Source organism: Bos mutus, chromosome 24, assembly GCF_027580195.1.
Source record: "Bos mutus isolate GX-2022 chromosome 24, NWIPB_WYAK_1.1, whole genome shotgun sequence".
Lineage (NCBI taxonomy): Eukaryota > Metazoa > Chordata > Mammalia > Artiodactyla > Bovidae > Bos > Bos mutus.
In genome coordinates, this window is record NC_091640.1 from 7,158,231 (window position 1) to 7,181,629 (window position 23,399).

The following is a 23,399-nucleotide window of genomic DNA, read 5'->3' on the forward strand; positions in this document are numbered from 1 at the left end:
ATTTCATCATACAATATGAAAAAATTATTATCACCACTGATCTCAAAAGCAAAGTCTTTAAGTATTGTGAAGCTGCGAAGCCAAGAGTGGTAGGTAGAAGAAGTTCTGCAGTTGATTTTTGCTTGAAAGCTTGAATTTAACGTGGGCAACAACACTGTCAGTGAAGTGAAAGGCTGTACTTTAACCATTTATGAGAAACCGTCTACTAAACACTCAAGATGATTAAGCATATCTGTCAATTGTTCTTTTAGGTAAAAGCAGTGCATGATGACAAAGCAGCTAGTTAAGTCAATTGCTCACACAAGGCTTCCCTGTGGACGCCTTCTTTAGTATGTGGTAAAAGTGCTTTCTACACACTTCCAATTCATCATAAGCATTTTAAAAAGATGTGTATTCAGGGTCAAAATTTGATAAAATTAATAATTTTTATAGCTACATCAATGACATTCTTAAATGTAACTGGAATCTTCTTACCACAAGTGCTTGGAGGTGAAGAACATATGGCCATCATGAAAGTTTAATACTATCACAGTTGGTGCCCCAGCCTTGTTTGTGAACAGGCACCATCATTTTTATTCACGGCACTTTTGCACCCTCAGCAGAAATGGCAGAAACAGTGGAAAAGGCAAATAATGTTTTAGCATTATGATGAAAGGAGATCCACAGACCATATTTTGAGGACTGATAAGTTAAAACTATCTGTGAAGACAGTTTAAAAGAGAAAGACTTTAAATGTAGGCAAAGCATCCACATAAAAAGTCAGCAAGACAGGAGGCTGGTTCACCGTTGTAAATCTCTCTCTGCAGGTCAACACCCAGCCGGTCTTCCCGCATGCTATGGCTCATGCCCGTCCAGGTCAGTGCCCTGGATCCCACTCCCTGCTCCTGAACCTGTCAGCTCGCTACCTGTCATCACCTTTATCTAAAACAAGGGAAAATAAACACCAGATACTAAAGCCTTTCCATGAAGGGAGAATCAGAAATGAGAGAAAGGAACAGACCAATAAAAAAGAAAAGAAGGGTAATGGCCAATGTAAATGAGATGCCACGGAATTTAGGGCCCAGTGCTTGTTGCAACAGTAAATATGAAGGGGATACACCCAACTATAAGAAGAAAACGACTTTCAGAGCTGGTTTTTAAAACTCCAGTCGTATGTTACATTTTTACCAGTTGCATTACATCTGCTCATTGACTGCTTTACATCCGAGCACCACCACTTGGTCACTAGTTGGACCCCAATACCTGAAAAACCTCCTGGGCACTGCTGACATTCATCCAAACTTTGCTAAACTTACGATTCTTTTTTTTTTAAGTTCTTTTTATAAAAAAAAAAGTTAATTGATTTGTAAACACTAAATAAATGCAGACAGCTAAAATTTTTTCCTGTGGAATTAGATGTAAACAAAACCACTCTAAAGAACTATGAAAACAGTACCTTAAAAAAAAAGAAAAAAAAAATCTAGGCCTTTGTATGAAGACTGCTTTGCAAATGTGATTAACTTCTAATTTTACTTAAAAGTTAAGTGCCAAACTGGAAAATCATAGATGACGCATTATGTAAAGCCAGAGATGACATAATTCAAACCAACTTTAGTCACTGAATATTTAAAGAAAGACATTGGTCCTACACTTGGAAACAAAGAGTGCATATTTACTTCTTTTAATTTAAAATAAAATGTTCAAAAGTACAAGAGTACATACTTTCATGCAGTTTTTCAATGAACTAGTAAATATCAATACTAATTATTTTCAGAAAAGATCCTCTAACAGAAAAGAACTTTTGAAAAAAGGCATATGGTAATAACAACTGACTGTGAGAATCAGGAAAAAGGGGAAAATGGATTTACACAAAATAGAAATGCAAAGAGCTGCTGCTGCTGCTGCTGCTAAGTCGCTTCAGTCGTGTCCGACTCTGTGCGACCCCATAGACGGCAGCCCACCAGGCTCCCCCGTCCCTGGGATTCTCCAGGCAAGAACACTGGAGTGGGTTGCCATTTCCTTCTCCAATGTGTGAAAGTGAAGTCACTCAGTCATGTTAGACTCTTAGCGACCCCATGGACTGCAGCCCACCAGGCTCCTCCGTCCATGGGATTTTCCAGGCAAGAGTACTGGAGTAGGTTGCCATTGCCTTCTCCGAATGGAAAGAGCAGTTAACAATAAATCTATAAGAAATCAAAATATGTAAGAGTATGTGGAGATGCTATGAAAATTAAGCTGAAACTCAGATGAAATGCAAAATTTTATGGCTAATATATATTATTACACCAAAATTCTATCAGAGGAGGCAGGAACCCAAAAGAGGCTGACAGCTGTCAAGGAACTCGAGAAAGTACCCATGAACTACCAAGGCCTTCTCTTCCCCTGAGGAGAAAAAGTGACAAGTCACTGAAGACATACGTCCAGTATTCCAATACTAAACCACGTCCAATACTCACTCAACTACTTCAGGGCAGAGAGGGAAAAGAATGGCTCCCAAATTTATTTTTGAAGTCAAAAGAACATTGATACCACAACTGGACTAAGACAACAAATTAAAAAAAAAAAAACACCAAATCTAACTTATGAATACCAAAATAGAACTCCTAAATATCAGCAAACATTGAGAGTGGTGGGGGGAACAACTCAGTAAGATACATCCGAGGTTTGCTGGTATGACTGTGTATTTGTAAATCTACTAACATAATCTACCATACATCAAGAAGAAATATTATGATCACAGCTGTAAATAACAAGAAAGATTTGAAAAAAATTACATAAATTCTTGATTCGCCTCAAAAGTAGTCTTTGCAGAATAGAAACAGATGGACATTTAACACAATAACTATAACAAAATTATGAACCATAATGAATAAATGCTGACAGGCGACAACAAGGACGCCAATTATCAATACTATTAATTAGCATTATTTTAACTGAGTAGCCAGTTAATCTGTCAACAGTAAGAAGCATAAATATTGGAAAGGAGGAAACAAGTTGTCATTATTTACAAATGACATGACTGAATGAATACTTGGAAACACAACAGATGCAGCTGAAAAACTATTGCGGGGGGAAGAAAATTCAGTCAAGTAACTAAAAATGTACACATAAAAATCACTAGTAATTCTATATTTTTTAAAAAGCTGATAAGAAAATATAATAAAAGACTAGATTCTACTTATAATGGTTTTTAAAAGATGGAGGGTCAGGATGGGGAACACATGTACACCCACGGGAAAAAAAAAAAAAGATGAAATTAATTTTTTAAATGTCCCTAACTTTATGAAAAAAATTCTCAAACTCCTCAGAAGGGAGCATAAAAGACCTAAAGACACATTATGTTCTTCAATAAAACAGTTAAATCCTGTCAAAATACTAGGTTCAAGACCCCATGAAAACATCAATGATGTTTTTGCAAGAAACCTGACAAGATGATGTTGAGCTCAGACGCACAAATGATGAAAAGAGAACCAAGACAGATGCTACAGGACAAATGAAAGGGATGAGCTGCACAGGATCACCATGCACTGCCGGGGCTCAGACCCGAAGGAGGACTGCAAAGTCAGGAGACAGACACGGCACACGGAAGGAGTCTGTGACGAGGAAGACAGCTTGAACTACTGGACGGAAGGCGGGTTACTAAGGAAGCGATGAGAGAAGGCTGGAAAACCACTTGAGCATGGTGGGGAAAGCAAGACTTTGACTTCATTCCTTATGCAACTATAAATTTCAGAAGGATCAGATTTGCAAACGAAATAGATAAATGAATGAAAGTTGAAAGAATCCTTAAAAAACTTAAGACGGCAAGTTTCTATGCATAACATAAAATCTTGACTCCATAAAGGAAAAGATAAACAAACATTAACAATGAAAATGTACGGCACAAATAAACCCAAAAAACAAGCTGGAGGAAAACTGCGAACACATATGTTGCTGTCGTTTAGTCTCTAAGTCATACCTGACTTTTTTGTGACCTCCGTGGACTGAAGCCCACCAGGCTCCTCTGTCCATGGGATTTCCCAGGCAAGAATACTGGAGTGGGTTGCCATTCCCTTCTCCAGGGGATCTTCCTGACCCAGGGATCAAACTTGAGTTGGCAGGCAGGTTTTTTGGTTTTTTTCTTTATAAAACACGCTGAGCTATCAGAGAAGCCTGTAAACACACATGACCAAGGATGAATTTCTGTCACATAGACCATGCTCTTAGCAATCAGCAAGAGAAAGGTATACAGTTCTAGAAGCAAATGAGCAAAATATAAATGAAAATGAAAAATTGACACAGAAAGGACCGAAGGAAAGTAAAAAAAACAAGCAAGAGAGAAATCAAGCAAGCAAGAGAAGGAGACAAATTCAAGTGGCCAGTTAACACCCTAGAAGATTCTCAACTCATCTACCACAAAGACATTAAACGAATTTGGGCAAGATGGAACTCTACTGATACACTGAGATTGTGGTGGTAGCTACATGACTGAATGTATTTGTATAAACTCAACAGATTGTACACTATAAAGGATGAGTTTCACTGAATATAAACTATTAAAGAGATGGGAATACCAGACCACCTTACCTGCCTCCTGAGAAATCTTTATGCAGGTCAAGAAGCAACAGTTAGAACTGGACATGGAACAATGGACTGGTTCCAAATCAGAAAAGGAGTGTGTCAAGGCTGCATCTTGACACCCTGCTTATTTAACTTATAATGCAGAGTACATCATGCGAAATACTGGGCTGGATGAAGCACAAGCTGAAATCAAGACTGCCGGGAGAAATATCAATAACCTCAGATAGGCAGATGATGCCACCCTTATGGCAGAAAGTGAAGAAGAACTAAAGAGCCTCTTGATGAAAGTTAAAGAGGAGAGTGAAAAAGCTGGCTTAAAACTCAACATTCAAAAAACGAAGATCACAGCATCCAGTCCCATCACTTCATGGCAAATAAGATGGGGAAACAGTAAGAGACTTTATTTTCTTGGGCTCCAAAATCACTGCAGATGGTGACTGCAGCCATGAAATTAAAAGACGCTTGGCTCCTTGAAAGAAAAGCTATGACCAACCTAGACAGGACATTAAAAAGCAAAGACATTACTTTGCCAACAAAGGTCCATTTAGTCAAGGCTATGGTTTTTTCAGTAGTCATGTATGGATGTAAGAGTTGGACTACGAAGAAAGCTGAGCGTAGAAGAATTGATTCTTTTGAACTGTGGTGCTAGAGACGACTCTTGAGAGTTCTTGGACAGCAAGGAGAAAAACCAGTCAGTCCTAAAAGAAATCAGTCCTGAATATGCATTGGAAGGACAGATGCTGAAGCTCCAATACTTTGGCCACCTGATGCGAAGAACTGACTCATTTAAAAAGACCCTGATGCTGGGAAAGACTGAGGGCAGGAGTAGAAGGGGATGACTGAGGATGAGATGGTTGGATGGCATTACCAACTCGATGGACATGAGTTTGAGCAAGCTCTGGGAGTTGGTGATGGACAGGGAAGCCTGGCGTGCTGCAGTCCATAGGGTCACAGAGTCGGACTGATTGAAACTATATGTTAACTTTAAAAATTCACTAACAAGAAAATTCAAAACAAAACAAGATAATATCCTTCACTGGTGAGTTTGAAAAAACTAAATCAAAAACAACGCTGGCAAGGGTATGGGGAACTGCTGCTGCTAAGTCACTTCAATCGTGTCCGATTCTGTGTGACCCCATAGACGGCAACCTACCAGGCTCCCCCACCCCTGGGATTCTCCAGACAAGAATGCTGGAGTGGGTTGCCATTTCCTTCTCCAATGCATGAAAGTGAAAAGTGAAAGTGAAGTCGCTCAGTCGTGTCTGACTCTTCGAGACCCCATGGACTGCAGCCTACCAGGCTCCTCCGCCCATGGGGTTTTCCAGGCAAGAGTACTAGAGTGGGGTGCCATTGCCTTCTCCATGGGGAACTAGCCCTGACCATTAACTAACTGCTCAAGTGTACACTGGTACAACTTGTGGAGGATTACTTGAAAATATTTATCAAAATTTTAGAATTCACATATGCTTGAGCCAAGTAATTATGCTATTAGGAATTTGTCTTTTAGATATATATACATGCCAAAAACAGGGACATATGGAAAATGATGTGAAGAGAATTAAAAAAAAAAAAAAACAGAAACTAATACTACTTAATCATTTACCTATTAATGACCTACACATGGGCGTGCTTAGTCACTTCAGTCATGTCTGACTCTCTGTGACCCCATGAACCATGGCCTGCCAGGCTCCTGTGTCCATGGGATTCTTCAAGTGAGAATACTGGAGTGGGTTTCCATTTCCATCTCCAATGACCTACTATTAGCAAATATAGGCCACATATTGGCCTACTATGTGCCAAGCCTTGGCATATACTGCGTCTCATTTAATCCTCATAACCCAGCGAGTTTAGTTCTGGGCATAAGAAGTACCGAGTCTGACACAGCAGGAAGCACTCACCTGGAGCTAGACTGCTCCGGGTCATCTGCATCCCAGCTCCAGCTTCATCAGCTGTGTCATCTTAGAGGTATTGGTGCCCATCACACAAGTTAGCGGTGAGGTTTCAAAGTGCTCATAAATGTGATGTCCTTAAAAATGCCGCCCACAGATTAAGCTATACAGGTGCTTGAGGCTAAAGGCAGCAAGAATAAAAGTAACACCCGCTCTGTACGAGTGGGGAAGCTGAGGCAGAAATCACAGCACTGGCCTCTAATCACACCCTGATTCTGCAGGATGATCCGCTTAATCTAAACTTCGCGAGACTTCTGCTGCATAATGCATTCTGGTCAAAATGTAGAATGGATCTGGATATCAGGGAGCAACAGTGAAAACACATGTCAAAAGCTAGTGAACTAGTTCAGTAAGTTACAGTCCATCCACACGATGGGGTATTAAAATGCATGAAGAAAGGGGTCCAGGAGACACTGGAAAAGGCAAGCTACAAAAGAAAAGGCAAATATGATCCCATGTGTGTATTTATATGGCTAAATATATACAGTAAAAGTCTCCAGGTATCAGTGACCACACATCCAGGCGGAGGACATGGGATCAGGAAGCCACACCTGCAAGGAGACATACGTTTCCCACAGAGGACCTTGCGGTGACCACTGAGCAGGTTTTACTTTACACAGAGCCACCACCACTCCCTCCTCCCCACGGGCTAGGTAAACAAGTGTTTGTCTGTGTGTTTTCGCCACCTGGGGTCACAAAAGCAGGACGCTGATGCCCTCGGGGTCAAAGGTCTCAACAGCTTTCCTGAATCACCCATCTCTGTGGACCCTCTTGAACTGCTTCCAATCCTCCCCAGCTTCCAAACTCCTGATGCACCTGCCCCCCCAACCCCAGGCCTGGCCTGGTCTCGCCCCCGGTACCTCACTCTCTCATTTCAGTCTTCTGCTTCCCACTGAGACTCACCCAGGGCTCCGCTCCTATAAACACCCGACGGAGGAAAGCCCTGGCGCCTAACAACCCCAGGACCTGAGCTCACCCCAGACAAGGCGTCCTCACCACTCACTACTGTTTCTGTAAGCTCCTTAACTGCGCTCACCTCTTTGCCTCCCTCTCCTACGGTATTATCACTCCAGCTCACACACGTGTCTTCACACTGATAAAACACTGCACTCCTCCACCAGTGTGAGGAGAGAGCTGCAAACCAGAGTTGAAAGATAAAGTCCTGACCCTCCAGGGCCTTCGATCCTAGTGCAGAATGTAAGTAAGCAAACATGTGCAGAAGGGTTGTAAAAGACACACATTTACAGCCCAAACGACGCACTCATCCTTGAGAGGAGAGACCTTGCTCACTCCAGGAGGCAGAGGCTTCTCGTCACCCACTGCGATCACTTCTGCTGGTAGACTTACTTCCACCGCCACTACAACCACCAACCCAGGGGCATTACTGCGCATAAAAAAATGCACACTGATCTTCCTGAATCGTCACAATAACCCTATTTTCAAGGTTCCAGCTTTACTTCTATTTTATAGAAGAGTAAACTAAACCTTAGAATGTTTAACAGTTGTCCTGAAGTTGCAAAGGAATTTGCCAAGCGACAGACACAAGAGCAGACCGTTGCCGGTTTCCGATGACATGTCATTTTATCTGACTGCGTTAACACTGTATGGAGCTGGGAGGACAAAGCCTTGTGGTTCTGAGCAAGACTCTGCAGTCACCACTGCCTAATGACCCTGGGTACTATGCCTCAGTTTCCTCATCTGAAAATGAGAATTTAAAAGTATGTACCAAGGGGGATCCACTTCTGGCATGATGGAAAGGGAGACTGACAAATCTTCTCTGTAAAAAGCAGAGAAAAACTCTACAAAATCTATAAAGTTTTTCCTCGGTAAAAACTATAAAGCTGGGCAAAACTGTCAACAGCAACCATTTCAGCACTTTAGAGATAAACTAACTGCGTACAACTGAGAACTTATTCATAAAAACCACTAAGCATTGGGACTTCATGAAAATTAAAAATTTCCGTGCTCCAAAATGCATCATTAAGAGAAAAGAGAAGCTACAGATTGGGAGGAAATATTTGCTTACTGTGTGTCTGATAAAGGATTTGTAGCCACAACAAATATATAAAGAACTCTTAAAACTGAATGATAAAACCACCTGTTCTTAAGTGGGCAAAAGATTTAAATAAGACCTTTTACCAAAGACATACAACTGGCTAGTAAGCACATGAAAAGGTGCTTGACACTACTGGTGGTGAGGAAAATGTAAATGAAAACCTCAATGAGGGACCACAACCCACCCCAAGACGGGCAAGACCTAGAGTCAGCAAGAAGGGAGACAAAGTGGAACCCTCCCACATTGCTGGTGGCAACGTAAAATGGGCTGGCTTTTAAACATTCTTCTTTTTCTCCTTATTATATGGAAAATGATTAAAATGCATAACTAGATGTGCACACCACAAAGACTTATGACAAGGCGGGTGCGTTTCAGACCCCTAGGAATCGCCCCGTGTCCGTTTACACAGATCGTCTCCTTTCTGTTTTCTACACTGTATAGCACTTGTGTCTTGACTTTCTCCTCTTCTTGTGGTGTCCTGAGGAGCTGAAGTTTCTCAACGTATTTCAGTCGAATCTGTAAGTTTTCTTTTATTGTCCGCTGCTCCTATTGTCTTAAGAAACACTTTCAACACAGAAAGCATGGTATCTCCTGTTATTTCCTATAGAAAAGTATTAAAGGGTTTGCCTCTCACAGGTAAGTCCTTGGTTAACACTTGGTTAGTACTGACTCATGTGTGAGGAAGGGATTAATTCGCATTTTTGCACAGGGATAACCAATTGGCTCGACATATTCAGAGAAAAATATTGACCCTCTAAGAATCCAAAGAAATGCAAATTAAAATAGCAGTGATCTTTCACAAGCCAAATCAGCAAAGATTCTTCTAAATAATGATATTCATTAGTTGAAAACATCTTAATATAGTTGTAAAACATCACTTGGATATATGCAACTCTTAAAAACATACTCTTTGACCCAATAATGCTATTTTTATAAATCCTGAATATGAAAACAAAGCATAATAACATCCCCTGCAATTTATAATGTAGTGAAAAGATAAATTTAAATTTAAAAAATCAGAAACATTCTAATTTCCAACATTACGAGAACTGTAAACAAAATTCTTGCACATCTACACAATGGAACTTTAGGGAAACACTAAAACTGATATTTATACAGAGTTATAAATAACATGGGGGAAAAGTTCATATTGTTCATTTGTTATGTGCAAAAACACAGGAAATGAAATCTTATGTAAAGTGTGGCCTCAATTATGTAGAAAGAATAGGGAGGAAAATCAGACCAGAAAGAAATACAACATAACTGTCAACTGGATCACAGAAGACTTTGTAAGTATTATTTCCAGTACCTTATTTTCAAAATATTCTACAAAAAACATGGAGTGTTTTCTTCAGAACAAGGTCTGTAGGCTTGTTTGTTGGTAAGGCACTGTTTAGAAGGGGATGGCTGAGTAAATCCATCAAGTCAAAGTAGAGTGCAAAGCCTTTCCTCGTTTTTCAGGCACAGCATGACCACCAAACAAAAAAGCAGGTCAACAGGTAAAAACACTTATTATTTTTGCTGTATTAAGAACCTATACAGCCTCCTCCTTCTCCTCAGTCCACTTAAAATAACTTTTTGCCAATCTGACATTACATTTTATTTAGTGTATATGTAGTCTGGACTGAAATATTCAAAGTTTAAACGTTAAGAGTAATAACCCCACCAGCTCTTCAGTGGCTTGTATTCCACGGTTAATCACCGTCATTCCATAGAACATTCCTTCAATTCCCTTTCCCCATTCTCACTCGGAAAAACTCTCCTGGCGGAACCACAACCCTGGGGACACGGACTCTGCCTGCACCCTCCCCGGGAACGTGGCTGGAGAAACACCAGCCGTCTGGCTGGTCTCAGTCTGCAGTCGTCTCCGCGAGCCGCAGGGGCAGCCTGAACGCAGCCTGGAAGTCACGTTCCATCCCCTGGTCCACTGAGCTCTCCCCTTCCGCGCCGAGCACGTCTTGTCTTCCCTCAGACCTCCTACATCTCCCCCACCTTCAATCTCAGCTGAAGGCCGGGCTCCCTACTTACCGGAGACAATCGAGACCTTCAGAAGCAAACGTGACACTGCGGCGCCGCGGCAGCCCACGCCCACCCGGCTACCATAAACCCACCGACCTTTCCACGGGCCGCTCCGCTTGTGCGCCCGTCTCCTCCACCTGCCAACGAGTCCCCTCTGCTGGGTCACTCCTCAAAGATACAAACCAACCTCCCCCACCCCCACCTATGCTTCTCTCCCTTACAGCCTAACACCTTGGGGGAACCACGCGTATATGTGAGGACCCCCTTGCCCCCATTTTTCTTAAACTCCCACCGGAGACCTTCTCCCCCGCGGTTCCGGGACCGCTCTTGCCAAGGTCACTAAGGCTGGCTGTGCTGCGCTGACCTCCCGCGGACCAGCAGCGCCCCCAGGCACGCTCGGCCCGGCACTCAGACTCCAGTCACTTCTCCTCCGTCCGCACTCACGTCCCTCATTCTCACGCAGGAGATAACACTGACGTGCAGCCCCCTCCCGAACCGTACTTCTTTGCAGTCCAGTTCCAGCCAGTTCCTCTCTGGATTCTGCCGCTGCGCTGTCTTATGGATACCTGAGACTCAAGCTCTTTCAAAATGAAAATCTGGATTTTTTTTTCCTCCCTATCCCAGCCCTAAACCTGCTCAAGCTGCACTCTTTCCCACTTTCATTCATGGCTACTCCATTCTTCCAGTTGCTCAGATCAAAACCTTCAGCACCATCCAGGGCTCTCCTCTTTCTCTCACTCCACATCCAATCTCAATCCCTATCTTCAAACCATAGGCAGAGCCCTCTCACCTGTGGGTCCAATCAACACACTGGCCATCGGCATCCCTGCCGCAGCCTCCTCACTGCTTTCCTGCTCCATCTCCACCCCCCACCCCGACATCTTCTCTCAATATGGCACCGGTGCTCAGGGAACTGGCAACAGATGCCTGTTACTATCCTGAGTAATAAAGTCCTTTATCTCTGACCCAGGAGTCTCATGTCTTCTGGCAGCAGCAATGGAAATGTTTTTGGTTAACTTGGTAGCTTGCAAGTAGCATAAAATCTCTGACTTACTAAATAAGTGAAATGTAGTAAACGTAATAGAATCGCTTTGACTTCTTTTAGAGTCTCTGATCTTTGCACAATAAGCTTTTAGAAGTCATATGAATATTTGCATGGCTATAAAGGTAGATAAGTGGGTTTCCCAGGTGGCTCAGTGGAAAAGAATCACCTGCTAACAGAGGAGATGGGGGTTCAATCCCTGGGTCCGGAACATCCCCTGGAGAAGGAAATGGCAATGCACTCCAGTATTCTTGCCTGGAGAATCCCATGGATAGAGGAGCCTGGCAGGCTACCGTCCATGGAGTTGCAGAGTCAGATACAATTGAGCACGCACACACTGTGTTGACTTAAGTCGCTCAGCGATATCGGACAATCAAGTTAAGACGAATGGACTTAAGGTGCCATATAATTTAAAATTAAGAATGATGTTTATGAGTACAACAAAAGCTCTAATAAATTTTCAAGTTCCAACTCCCACTTTGTGGGCTAGATACAAAACCATACCACGGCACTCAGTTTTCTGTGTGACACAGCGAATCTCCAGAGTCTCAAATTCCCCATATAAAATGAAGACGCTGATCTCTAAAACACATGAAGCTCTAAAATTATCTGATTCAATGAGAACAAAAATATGCAGAGACTTAGAAATTTAACCTGTAGAGAACTTTTATGTGAGCATTTCTAAATACATTTTCCTATTACTGTGTCCAAAACATTCCTATTAAATTGAATATAGAAAAAGTCATAAATTCAGTCATTTAAACCATCAGTGGAGCTAGTTTATAAGATTTGATTACTGAAATAAATTCGCTCCTCGATTTTTTAACTGAGATTTTAACACGTTGGATTTGAAAAGTGTGTGCGCGCTAAGTTGCTCAGTTGTGTCCAACTCTTAGCAACCCCATGGACTGTAGCCTGCCAAGCTTCTCTGTCCATGGCATTTTCCAGGCAAGAATACTGGAGTGGGTTGCCATTTCCTATTCCAGGGGATCTTCAGAACCCAAGGATTAAACCCATATCTCCTGCACTGACAGGCAGATTCTTTACCACTGCACCAACCAGTTACCCATTAAAAAGTAGTATACCTATTACCAATTCATTACTGTCTCTATGTATATACAGGCTAATTTTTAAATTATTTATTTTTATCATTTATTTTCAAATTAATGATATACCATTTATTTTTAAACTGTTTATGGCGCTGATTCTCCGTTGCTGCTCGGGCTTTCTCGCTAGCTGAGGACAGGGCTCCTCCCAGCTGTGGTGTGTGGGCCTCTCGCTGTGGTGGTGTCTCCTGTCGCTCTACAGCACAAGCTCAGGAGCTGGGGCGCATGGGCTTAACTGCTCCACGGCACGTGGGATCTTCCCGAACCAGGGATCGAGCCTGTGTCCTGCACTGGAAGGCAGATTCTTTACAACTGAGCCACCAGAGGAGGCTGATCATTTTCTAAATGTTTACATTTTTACACCTTTCCAGGCACTTACCAATGTTTTAGCTAAAAAACAGCAACTTCCCAAATACTCTCACCACTTTCACTGCCTACAAGGAAGTATTAAACTACTGGTTAAACTACCAAGTAGGTAAGATCCTTTGAGAATTTTTGACCAACTGTTGACAATTAAGCAGGGCCCAAGTATCTGTCTGTCATTTACTTTTATTCAGGGGCAGGGGTGCTGTACCAAACAGTGTAATGATGAAGTTCTTTCACTACTTTTCCTTCTTCAAGATTTGTTTATACACAAGGTCTCTTAAATATACTGAACTACTAAAGCAAAAATTTTTAACTCCTAGTGGCAACATGCACATAAAAGTAACTGAAAAGTAAAGCAACTGCTTTGACTGCTTTCAGCCCTTAGGTCTTAAGACAAAGCTCCAATTTAAAAGGCAATTTGTCAATTATGTGTGCAAATTATCTGTGCAAATGCTTTTGCACAGAACATTTAAGTTTTTCATTTGATTTGCATTAAAGTATAAGAGTTTTAGCTGTAACAATCTTTTCCTCATTTTATGTAAGTATACACAAATAAAGAATAGCACATTTGGGATACAAAAAGTAATCCATGTAAGATTTACTAGATGTATATTAAGAGTGAATGCAAACTTGATTCATTGATAATTAGCAATAAAGGAGATCCCGTAGAGCAATAATTATTCAAATGAATGATACAGCCCTATTAAGCAAATATAAATATCTTACAAAATGGAAAAGGTCATACACATTGTAAAATGATAACTTAATTGTCAAAAGTAATCACTAATTCAAGGCTGCCAAACAGGGGACCTCTAATACTTTTAAAATGATGCAAGTGAAAATAATTCATGTTGCCCACTGCAGATCAGCAGGTATTTCGTAAATTAAGTTCCACAAAGTTCAGTGGCATGGGTGTGGCTTCATGACAGCACTAACTGAAAACACAATGAAAATCTTTATTTAAAGAAAAATCAGACTCGGGTTTCCCCCAAAGTAAAAGACTTTATTATTCCCTGATGCTGGCAAAACAAACACTTTGGACAAGCTTCTGATGAAACATACACTGCTTTATCACCACAAAAAAACCCACAAGGAATGTGGAATTTCCTGGCAGTCCAGTGGTTAGGACCCTGAACTTCCACTGCAGGGGGCCTTGGTTCAATCCCACCAGCCACTCAGCCAAAACATTAAAAAATTAAAAAATAAAATAAATTAAAAAAACACGAGGACAATGAAAACTGGAATGCAAACAACAGCAGATGACAACAGTGTTAACCAGCTCAGACAAATGAAAGAAAGCTGAAATTTAAGCCTGCTACAAGGGCAGGCAACAAAAACAAACCTAAGAAAAAATATCACAAATCTAAAACAAGAGTCAGATGCTAGCCATTAAAAAGTGGGAGTACAAAACATAAAACAAAAACTCTTACAGCCAAAATTAAAATTCAATAGAAGAAAAACTGAGAAAATCCACCCCAAAAAAACCCCAAAATAAACCGACTTAAATATTTGAGAAAAAAAAAAAAAAAAAAAAAAATTAACACATCAATCTAGGAGACCCAACACTCAACAAAGAAGAGCTTTAATCAGGAAAAGAAAGCAAATGAAGGGGGAAAAGAAATTGTCAAAGAAAATTTTAAACTTTTCCCCAAACTGAAGAACGCAGTTTACACACTCAAAGACCATGGAATGCTCAGTACACACACCCAAGAAAATAAATAATAATCAGGCACATCATGGTGAAATTTTAAAATTTAGGTGATAATAGAAAGATATTATAAAGCTTCCAGAAAGAGAAGGAAAAAAAAAAATCACGCACACACGACAGGGAAAGAGATGGCAGCTGACACAGTGGTAACACTGAAAGCTGGAAGTCAGCCTTCAACTTCAGGAGGAAACCCGCCTCCAGCGCGCCCACTTGCACATCAACAACCCTGCCTGAGCACAGCCCCGCACCGCACCCGCACCGCCCCCGCACCGCCATGTGACGGCTTCCGGCCAACGGACTTCCAGCAACAAGGACACAAGTCACTTCTGGGCGGGACATCTCGTGCTAACTTATCAGCGTACCTGCTGGGGTAACCTGGGGCCACCAGGTGATGCGACGGGGAACTGCAGGAAGACGCCAGGGGAGCCCCCGGCAATGGACTTGGTGAAAGAGAGCAAGAAGCATCATTTACACACTGAGGTTTCAGACATTTATCTGCCATTGCAGCATAACCTATCATGTGCCGACTAACACAGGGACCTTGTGATTCTCCAGGCAAGAACACTGGAGTGGGTTGCTGTGCCCTCCTCCCGGGGATCTTCCAGACCCAGAGACCCTGGTCTCCTGCACTGCTGGCAGATTCTTTACTGTCTGAGCCACCTAGAAAGCCTGAACACAGCCAGACAACAAATCAAATATTTAGAACACGGACATTTTCTGACATATAAGATCTCACACTCCATCACCTTTCTAGGAAGTTATGAGGATGGGCTCCATCAAATCAAGGAGGCAAACCAGGAAACAGAGACCAGGCAACGTCACCTAGAGAGAGGAGAAAGCAGCCTCTAGGTTGGCAGCTCCCGCCACTCGGCCTGTCTTCGATATTGTCCTTGCACCGACAGCCCTGCCGACTGCTGTCCCAGAGTCAGCGCAACTGTGACATCCTCCCTGAAGACACAGTCCACGTTCCCTGGCTACCAGAAGTAATACACCCTGACCCTGCATCGACAGCCAGGGAAGCTGCATTCTGAAATCTGCCAGCAACGTGGTACGTGACTCAGGCACGTTAGGTAACCACTCTTACCTGCCTCCTCGTCATCTGCATGAGGATAAGGTTATCAGAAGGTGCCCTCTAATTCGAGAAAGGCAGTAATTCTTCAAATGAATAAAAGCACTAAAATCCTAATACAATTCTTTTGTTTGGTATACGTTTATACACTCTGACAGTCAGCGATACTTGCTAGTAATGTTATTCCCTAAATATATATACGTATATTTTTACATTAAAAGCAATGTAAATAGACAGAAATGACTTTAATCAGAGGGACGATACCTTCTTTAAAACCAAAAACACTTTCATTATTATTATAAACATCAAAAGGAAAATCACATGAAGTGACAGGTCTACGAGTAAAAAATTCATCTTCCGTTTTTTAAGAGTATTTATTAACCCTGCTGTCCCCACCACCCAGCGTGTTGCTGATGTGGCCAGAATACCACCACGTAAGAACAAGAGCAGGCAGCACCGAACGACAATCTGCAGCACCTGCTGCATACACCTTTTCCAAATAGCTCTAAAGAGTAACATTAAACTGGTTTTGCCAGAACTGTTATCTAAGAGCAGCTATATATTCCATTGCCTTCTTGGAAGAGACACTTTACAAACAAGCGTGTACATAATCTCACGCTGCCACTAAACCACTCCAGACAGACAGACGTCTCTTCACACAACCAGACTCACCTCGTGGCAGACTTCAGGATGGCATGGTGACGCCAGCAGGGGTTTTCTGACGCTCAGACGGCTTCGGCTTCCAGGCCTGCAGAGATCTGGTCTCGTCTTCTGCGTTTCTTGTTCTCTACTACGCAAGAGTCGGCTCCCCGGGACAACGGAATAGCCACCGCTCCCCAAACATAGTCTCCAAGTGTGATGTCCTTTTAATAATTTTAAGAAAAAATTTCAGTGGGATGGCTGTTAAGAGTGATAACACAATATTAAAACACACAGTAGGAGAACAAGTGCCAGGGACCTTGCGGGCGGCCGTGTGCGGTATGTTCCTGCTCAAGATTTCCCACCAACCGACCACGATGACCTGGGGCCAGTTAGCCCACCACTGCTCACACTGCCAAAGTGTCAGTTGCCCAGTCGTGTCTGACTCTTTGCGACCCCATGGACTGTAGCCTCTGTCCATGGAATTCTCCAGGCAAGAATACTGGAGCGGTTGCCATTCCTCTCTCCGTGGGATCTTCCCGACCCAGGGATCGAACCCAGGTCTCCTGCATTGCAGGCAGATTCTTTACCACCTGAGCCACTAGGGAAGCCCCACTGTAGCCATGTGTAATTCTCAAATTCTAGTAGCTGCACCAGCAGTACTTTTGTAGACTCCCATTCTCCTTCCTCTTTTATGTCCATTTTTCTCTTCTTCGTTTCACACCCTTTCCCCACAGAAGGCTTCTCCAGCAAGAAAAACCAAGTCTTATGCAGATACTGCAGGTTAATCAGAATACTTCTTTTAACTAATCACGATATAAGTGAAGTGAAGTCGCTCAGTCATGTCCGACTCTTTGCAACCCCATGGACTGTAGCCTACCAGGCTCCTCCGTCCATGGAATTTTCCAGGAAAAAGTGCTGGAGTGGGTTTCCATTTCCTTCTCCAGGGGATCTTCCCAATCCAGGGATCGAACATGGGTCTCCCGCATTGCAGGAGGATGCTTTACCATCTGAGCCACCAGGGAAGCCACCAATCATGGTATAGCTTAAACTAATTATTACTATTGTGCGTGCTCAGTGGCTAAGTCGTGTCCGACTCAGTGATCCCATGGACTGAGCCCACCAGTCTCCTCTACCCATGGGATTCTCCAGGCAAGAGTACTGGAGTAGTTGCCATGCCCTTCTTCAGGGGATCTGCCCAACCCAGGGATCAAACCCAAGTCTCCTGCATTGCTGGTGGACCATCTGAGCCACCAGGGCCCCTTACATGCATTATCTCACTTAATTTTTACACCGATGTGGAGGAAGGCACACTATTATTATTTTACAAGAAGATAAATAAGATTGTTATTTTATTTCAAAAATCACTGCCCTATAAAATCACAGGGCTGAAATTCAGGCCTCGATCTGCAGCCCTATGAGAGCGTGCCTTCACCAGCTATGCTAAGAGTCACCTAGGTCTCTGGCTGGTCTAATTCCAAATGAGTTCTTCCTTCTTGCCGCATCCTGAGGGTGCCAGAGGTTCCAGACAACTGAAGTCTCATCCCACCAAGTTCTGTAAGGCAACTTCAAGGGAAACGTGCCCTGGGGCGGATCCTCTCCTCGCACTCCAGGCAACTGTGATTCCAGATGAGATGGATCAGCCAGCCAGGTGTGTGAGTGAATTCAAACACCTCAGCCCGACAGGTAGAGGTGACTCTCCCTACGTGCAGCTATGTAGGCCATGGAGTTTCAAGAACTCAGGCCTTATTAGTGCTATGATTTATCCAGCTGAGCAGATCAGCGCAGACAGGGGTAAAGAAGAGAAACACAAAAACCAACAGACGTCCAAGACCCAGGCAGCACACCTCTGCCTTTACTGTGTGGACAACCACGTAGAAACCACAGGAGCTTTCTGCACCCCACGGCCCCACTCAGTGGACAGGAAGCATAAGGAGTGTGAGGAGGGCAGAGGAGAAAGACCACAGGCCCGGCACTCCCCAAGGAATTCAGTGATGAACCTTAGATCAGAAACACACGAACTGATAAATGGGGTTCCTGAAGGAGCTATGAGGAAGCGGAGCCAGGGAAGGCTTCCCTGAGACGGTGACCCTGGCATTACGATCCGAGGAAGAACCAACCCCAGGAGGAGCCACTGAAGAGCAGCCCTGTTCAAGGTGAGGACTGAGACGCAGCCTGGAATGCCGAGGAAGAGAAGGGCTGGACCATGACCGCGCTGAGGCAGAGGGAAGATTCTTCAAGACCAACTGAGGAGTCAGGCAGAAGTCACATTTGTAACAACGGTAAACAGCTCGGATGTCACTTTACACAAAACATCTGCGTACTCACAGTAACTCTGTCAGATGGATTATTACCCCCATCTTAGCCCCAAATGAGGAATAAAACTCCGAGGGGATGTACTGTGTATTCAAGGTCACAAGCTAGCAACCTACACGCCGCACTAAAGACTTAACACCTCCAAAACGTCCTCCATGTTCAAAGGGAGAGTGGAAATCCTCAATGACTTATCTCAGACTATTCTACATCTATTCTTCAAACATCAACAAGGCCGACAGTCACCCAAAACAAATGTCACAACAAAGTAAATGTAAAGTCTGTATGAACCATCAAAGACGACCCTGACGCCGGTTTAACGTGAAATGTGCCCTTAGTCTAAAAGTCTTCCCTACTTAGCACATAAAGCAACATGTTATGCAGCATAATAAATTAACCATAAAAACACTAATGACAATTTCACTCTCGGTACACTTTAGAACACGTCCCAGTGTTGTTTCTCTTTTACTACCTGGATAACTCTTTCAATCAAGCTAGTCATACAAGAAAGTTTCCCCTTATCATGACACACTAATATTATAAATGTCTCCCTTACAAAACGACTTTCACAATTTTATGAAAGTAACCGGACACCACAGATGTGCCATGTCCAGAAGTGGAAGAGGTTAGGAATGAGGGCGGAGAACTGAAATAGACAATCTTCATTTCCTATAAAAGATGCAACAAGCAGAAAACAGCAAAAGGTGATCTTTTTACCTCTAGGTCATTTACCTACTTGCCCTTTTTAAGTATTAAAATAGATGCATACACATCCATTAGCTACACCAGATTATAACTAACATGGGGAATCTGACCTCATGTGTGTGTGTGTTAGTTGCTCAGCCATGTCCAACTCTTTGCAACCCCATGGATTACAGCCTGCCAGTCTCCTCTGTCCATGGGATTCTGCAGGCAAGAATACTGGAGTGGGTAGACATTCCCTTTTCCAGGGAATCTCCCCAACTCAGGGATTAAACCTAGGTCTCCTGCATTGTGGGCAGATTCTTTACCATCTGAGCCACCAGGGAGGCCTCACACTTCAACATATTTGTTGAATACCTGACCTCATACTTCAACATATTTGTGTGTATCTTGTGTGTGTGCATGACCCATTTTGCATGACTGCATATTTATGAGTGAATAATAACAGTAATTGACACAAACTCAGAAATGATCCTGACAGTTTCCTTTTTTTTGGAGTACTGCATTAGTCGCTCAGTTGTGCCCAACTCTTTGCGATCCCATGGACTGTAGCCCACCAGACTCCTCTGTCCATGGGACTTCCCAGCCAAAAACACTGGAGTGGGTTGCCATTTTCTTCTACAGGGGATCTTCCCGACCCAGGGATCAAACCCGGATCTCCCACATTGCAGGCAGTCTTTACCACCTGAGCCACCAGGGAAGCTACGTAATAACTCTGAAATAAGATCACACGATTACTTCCATGAGGCAAATAAAAGAAAATACTAGTAAAAAAAATCAGCTTCTTGAAAACTGATCACAAGGGAGAAAATTACCAGAATTTTCTCTAAAGAGTGACGGTTACCTAACAAGACAGGCTTTAAGAAGATGCTTGCTTCTGTTCCCTAAAAAGAGGGCCATTTAAAGGAACCTGAGATGATTAGGAATCCAGTCAGCACAGCTGAGTTTTCTTCCCAGGGCACTGCCCAGCCCAGGTTGGCTGTAGCCCAGGTCAATGGCACCCCAACCCCTGCTTGGCCACTCCCCTGCAAGGTGCTACAGGGGAGGGTGTCAGGTGACACCCAAGAGTGTGCCCCTGGGTCCTGGGGAGGCCATGTCTAAGGCTTGCCCACCTTCCCACTAAGAGAAGGGAAAGGGGCAGTGCCAGGTACTTCCCACCAATTCAGGAGGTATTTAAAGATCATAAGGGGAAAAAGTGCTTCAAAAGAGATGCTGAAGGGAGGCCCCGAAAAGGTCAAGGTTCCGGTGAATAAGGTGGGGGATCCTACCCAGACCAGTAGAAAGTACTTGCCAGGTCACAGGTGAGCTGAGCTCTTCTAAGAATCCCAGTTAAGTCCAAGGCCAGTCTGACAGCTTCCCCAAAGGCAACAAGAAACCATGAGAGACAGTGTCAGAACCAAAGGGTTGGTCACATATTCTGCTTGGAGCAGGCGTGGCCTCTGAAACTTAACCATATCCATGCTACTTGATGCAGAAATACTGAGAAATAAGACAGCACCGGAAGCAGATCATAGGCTGTTTCCAGGTTTTCTCTGTGAAACTTGATAAACAGCGCCATTCATGTTTTTAAATAAAACATTCCCCACAGCACTACATATTCCACTGAACATTCATTCATTCAAGTAAGCTAAGTAGATTTCATGTTGTGATATTTGTTGCGTTAACCAGAAAAAGAAGAAGAAAAAAAAAAAAAGTCAAGATCACTGCACACCTACTGCGACTGGGAACACCTCGCCGTTTCATCTTAAAGGAGAGGGCAGTTTACTTTTGTTTGATGACAGACATGTGTGCAGCCAAGGACCGCTGTCCATGAAGAACGTATTTGGGCAACGTTTTGTGTCTCATTCACATCTAACCGTGATTACTACGTTCTCCATCCTCATCCACAGTAAAGTGGCAGGTCGCCTTTTCCAGGGCAGACGTTTCAAGACAACATTCGTGGAACTGAATCCAACATTATTATCTACCGGAAGCCTAAGGTCTGCCCCCATATTCCCACCTGGCCCTGAGTTCCAAAAAGTGGGGCTGGGAACCCCGAATTCCACATGCCGACTAAACGTGAAGTTGGCCTGCAGACGACCGCACACGTTCCAAGTTCTGGGCCGGGACCTGCCCCGGGACAAATGTCAATAGATGTGACCCAGAAGGGAGGCACCAAGGTGTCCGCGAAGCGAACCGAGCGCCGCGGCCCGGCCCGGCCCCGGGGGCGGGCTCACGTACCCCCGTCCCCACGGCCACGAGGGTCCGGCGGCGCGTCCCCGCGCGGAGCCCACCGGGGTCCCGGCCACGCCGCGGCCCGGGCCTCCCGCGCGCGCCCGCCGGCCGCCGGCCCCGGGGTCCGAGCGCGCAGGCCCCGCGCCGCCGCCCCAGGCCTCGCCGAGCCCCGGCCTCTCCCCGCCGGGCTGCGGGCAACAAAGGCGGCGGCCCGGGCCCGGCGCGCGCGGCGAAGGGCCGGAGGCCGCGGGTCGGGCCGGCGCGCGCGGCGGAAGCAGGCCTCGGGCCTCCCGGCCCGGAGCCCCGGCCCGGCTTCCCGGACGCCGCTCCCCGCCGGCCCGGCGCCCGCCCGCGGACCCGCCGAAGCCCCGGCCGCTCCCCGGCCCGCCCGCGCCGGAGCCGCCCCGCGCCGGCCCGCGGAGCCGCGGCGCCCCCTGCGCCCGAGGGGAGCGGGCGGACGGCCCAGCCCCGCGCCGCAGACGCTCACCCGGCGGCGCCGCTCCGCGTCCTCGCCCCGCGCCGGCGCGACTGCCGCGCTCGGCCCTGCTCGCCCGCAACTCCGCCTCCCGCCGCCTTCCTCCTCCTCTTCCTCCCGCCTCGCCGCCTCCTCCAGGAGCGGCGCGCCGGCCGCCGGCCCGAGCGCAGCCGCCGCCGAGGAGCCGAGCGGGCTGCCCCGCGCCCACCTCTCGGCCCGCGGCGCAGGCGGGCGTCGGCGCGGGGGGCGGGCCGGCGGGGCGGGGCGGGGCCGGGGCCGGTGCGCGCCGGAGTCCCGGCGCCCGCACCCGCCCTCCGGGCGCCCCCGGCCCCTGCGCGCTGGCCCGCCCCCTCGTCCGCCGCCTTTGCAGCCTCGCCTCCGCGGCGGCCGGGCGGACGCGGGAAGGGCCGTATCCACGGCCCTCGGGCGCCGGCCCCGGCCTCGTCCCCTGCGGTCGGGGGTCCGCTCACCTGGCGCGGTGACCGGGACCACCCGGCCCCCGCGGGCAGCGGGACGGAGTGGCCGAGCGCGCGCGCCCGAGCCGGGCCCTTCCCACACCTTTCTCTAGCTTAACCGTAAGATGTGCTGATTAAAAGAAAAACTTACTCCTTGTTTCAGCCCATCTGCTTTTCCCTTTAGTCCTTGTTAGTGGGGTTTTTTTTTTTTTTTATGCATGGTTTTTTTTTTTTTTTTTTAATGCAGAAATAGTTTATTGTTTGTGCCGCCGAGTTCCGAGTTCCGAGGCAGTGTGATGTCAAGTTGCCTGTTGGTAACTTGACTCAAACTCTGTGGATTCTTTGCTACCTGCATATAGAATTAACAGCAAATTGGACTTTTGTCAGCGAGAAGCTACAGGAACATTTATTTCTCTTTTCATCCGAAGAAAAGTGGTTAAAGATAAGTATCATTAAAGTCTAACGAGAATTAGTGTTGGCTTTGAAAGTTGTATTTCTTGAATAGCATGGAGCTTTTAAAAAGGAAACAAGGCTAGGGGAAAAAAAGTCTTAAAGTTTTTCCAAAGTGAATGTATATCTGAGTTATACCTCATTAAAGCTGTTAGTTTTTTAAAAGTTTAAGTAATTGATCTTAATTCTTATGAATGTTCGATATACAATTCTCATCTAAACACCAAACCCAGATTAATAATTTAAAAGTTGCATTGTCAGGTGATTCAGCTGGTTTGTATGACTGAATAGTATATA

The 23,399-nt window shown here is 45.0% G+C and overlaps 1 protein-coding gene across 14 annotated transcripts in view; it reads right to left on the reverse strand.

The window, feature by feature from the left end:
- The window catches only part of SOCS6 (suppressor of cytokine signaling 6), a 119,603-nt gene extending 96,730 nt beyond the window's left edge, over nucleotides 1-22,873 (reverse strand). For 4 of the 14 annotated variants that reach the window (XR_011462523.1, XR_011462524.1, XR_011462521.1 and 1 more), the window contains exons 1-2: nucleotides 22,210-22,863; nucleotides 16,527-16,717 (exon numbers count right to left, since the gene is read on the reverse strand). The gene's annotated coding sequence lies outside the window, so the exon portion shown is untranslated. Of the gene's footprint in view, nucleotides 1-15,531; nucleotides 15,608-16,526; nucleotides 16,718-17,947; nucleotides 21,155-21,219; nucleotides 21,346-22,209 lie in introns of those variants that run through there. The other 10 variants (XM_070362016.1, XM_070362020.1, XM_070362019.1 and 7 more) reach the window with 9 other exon arrangements.
- Nucleotides 22,874-23,399: the final 526 nt, after the last annotated feature.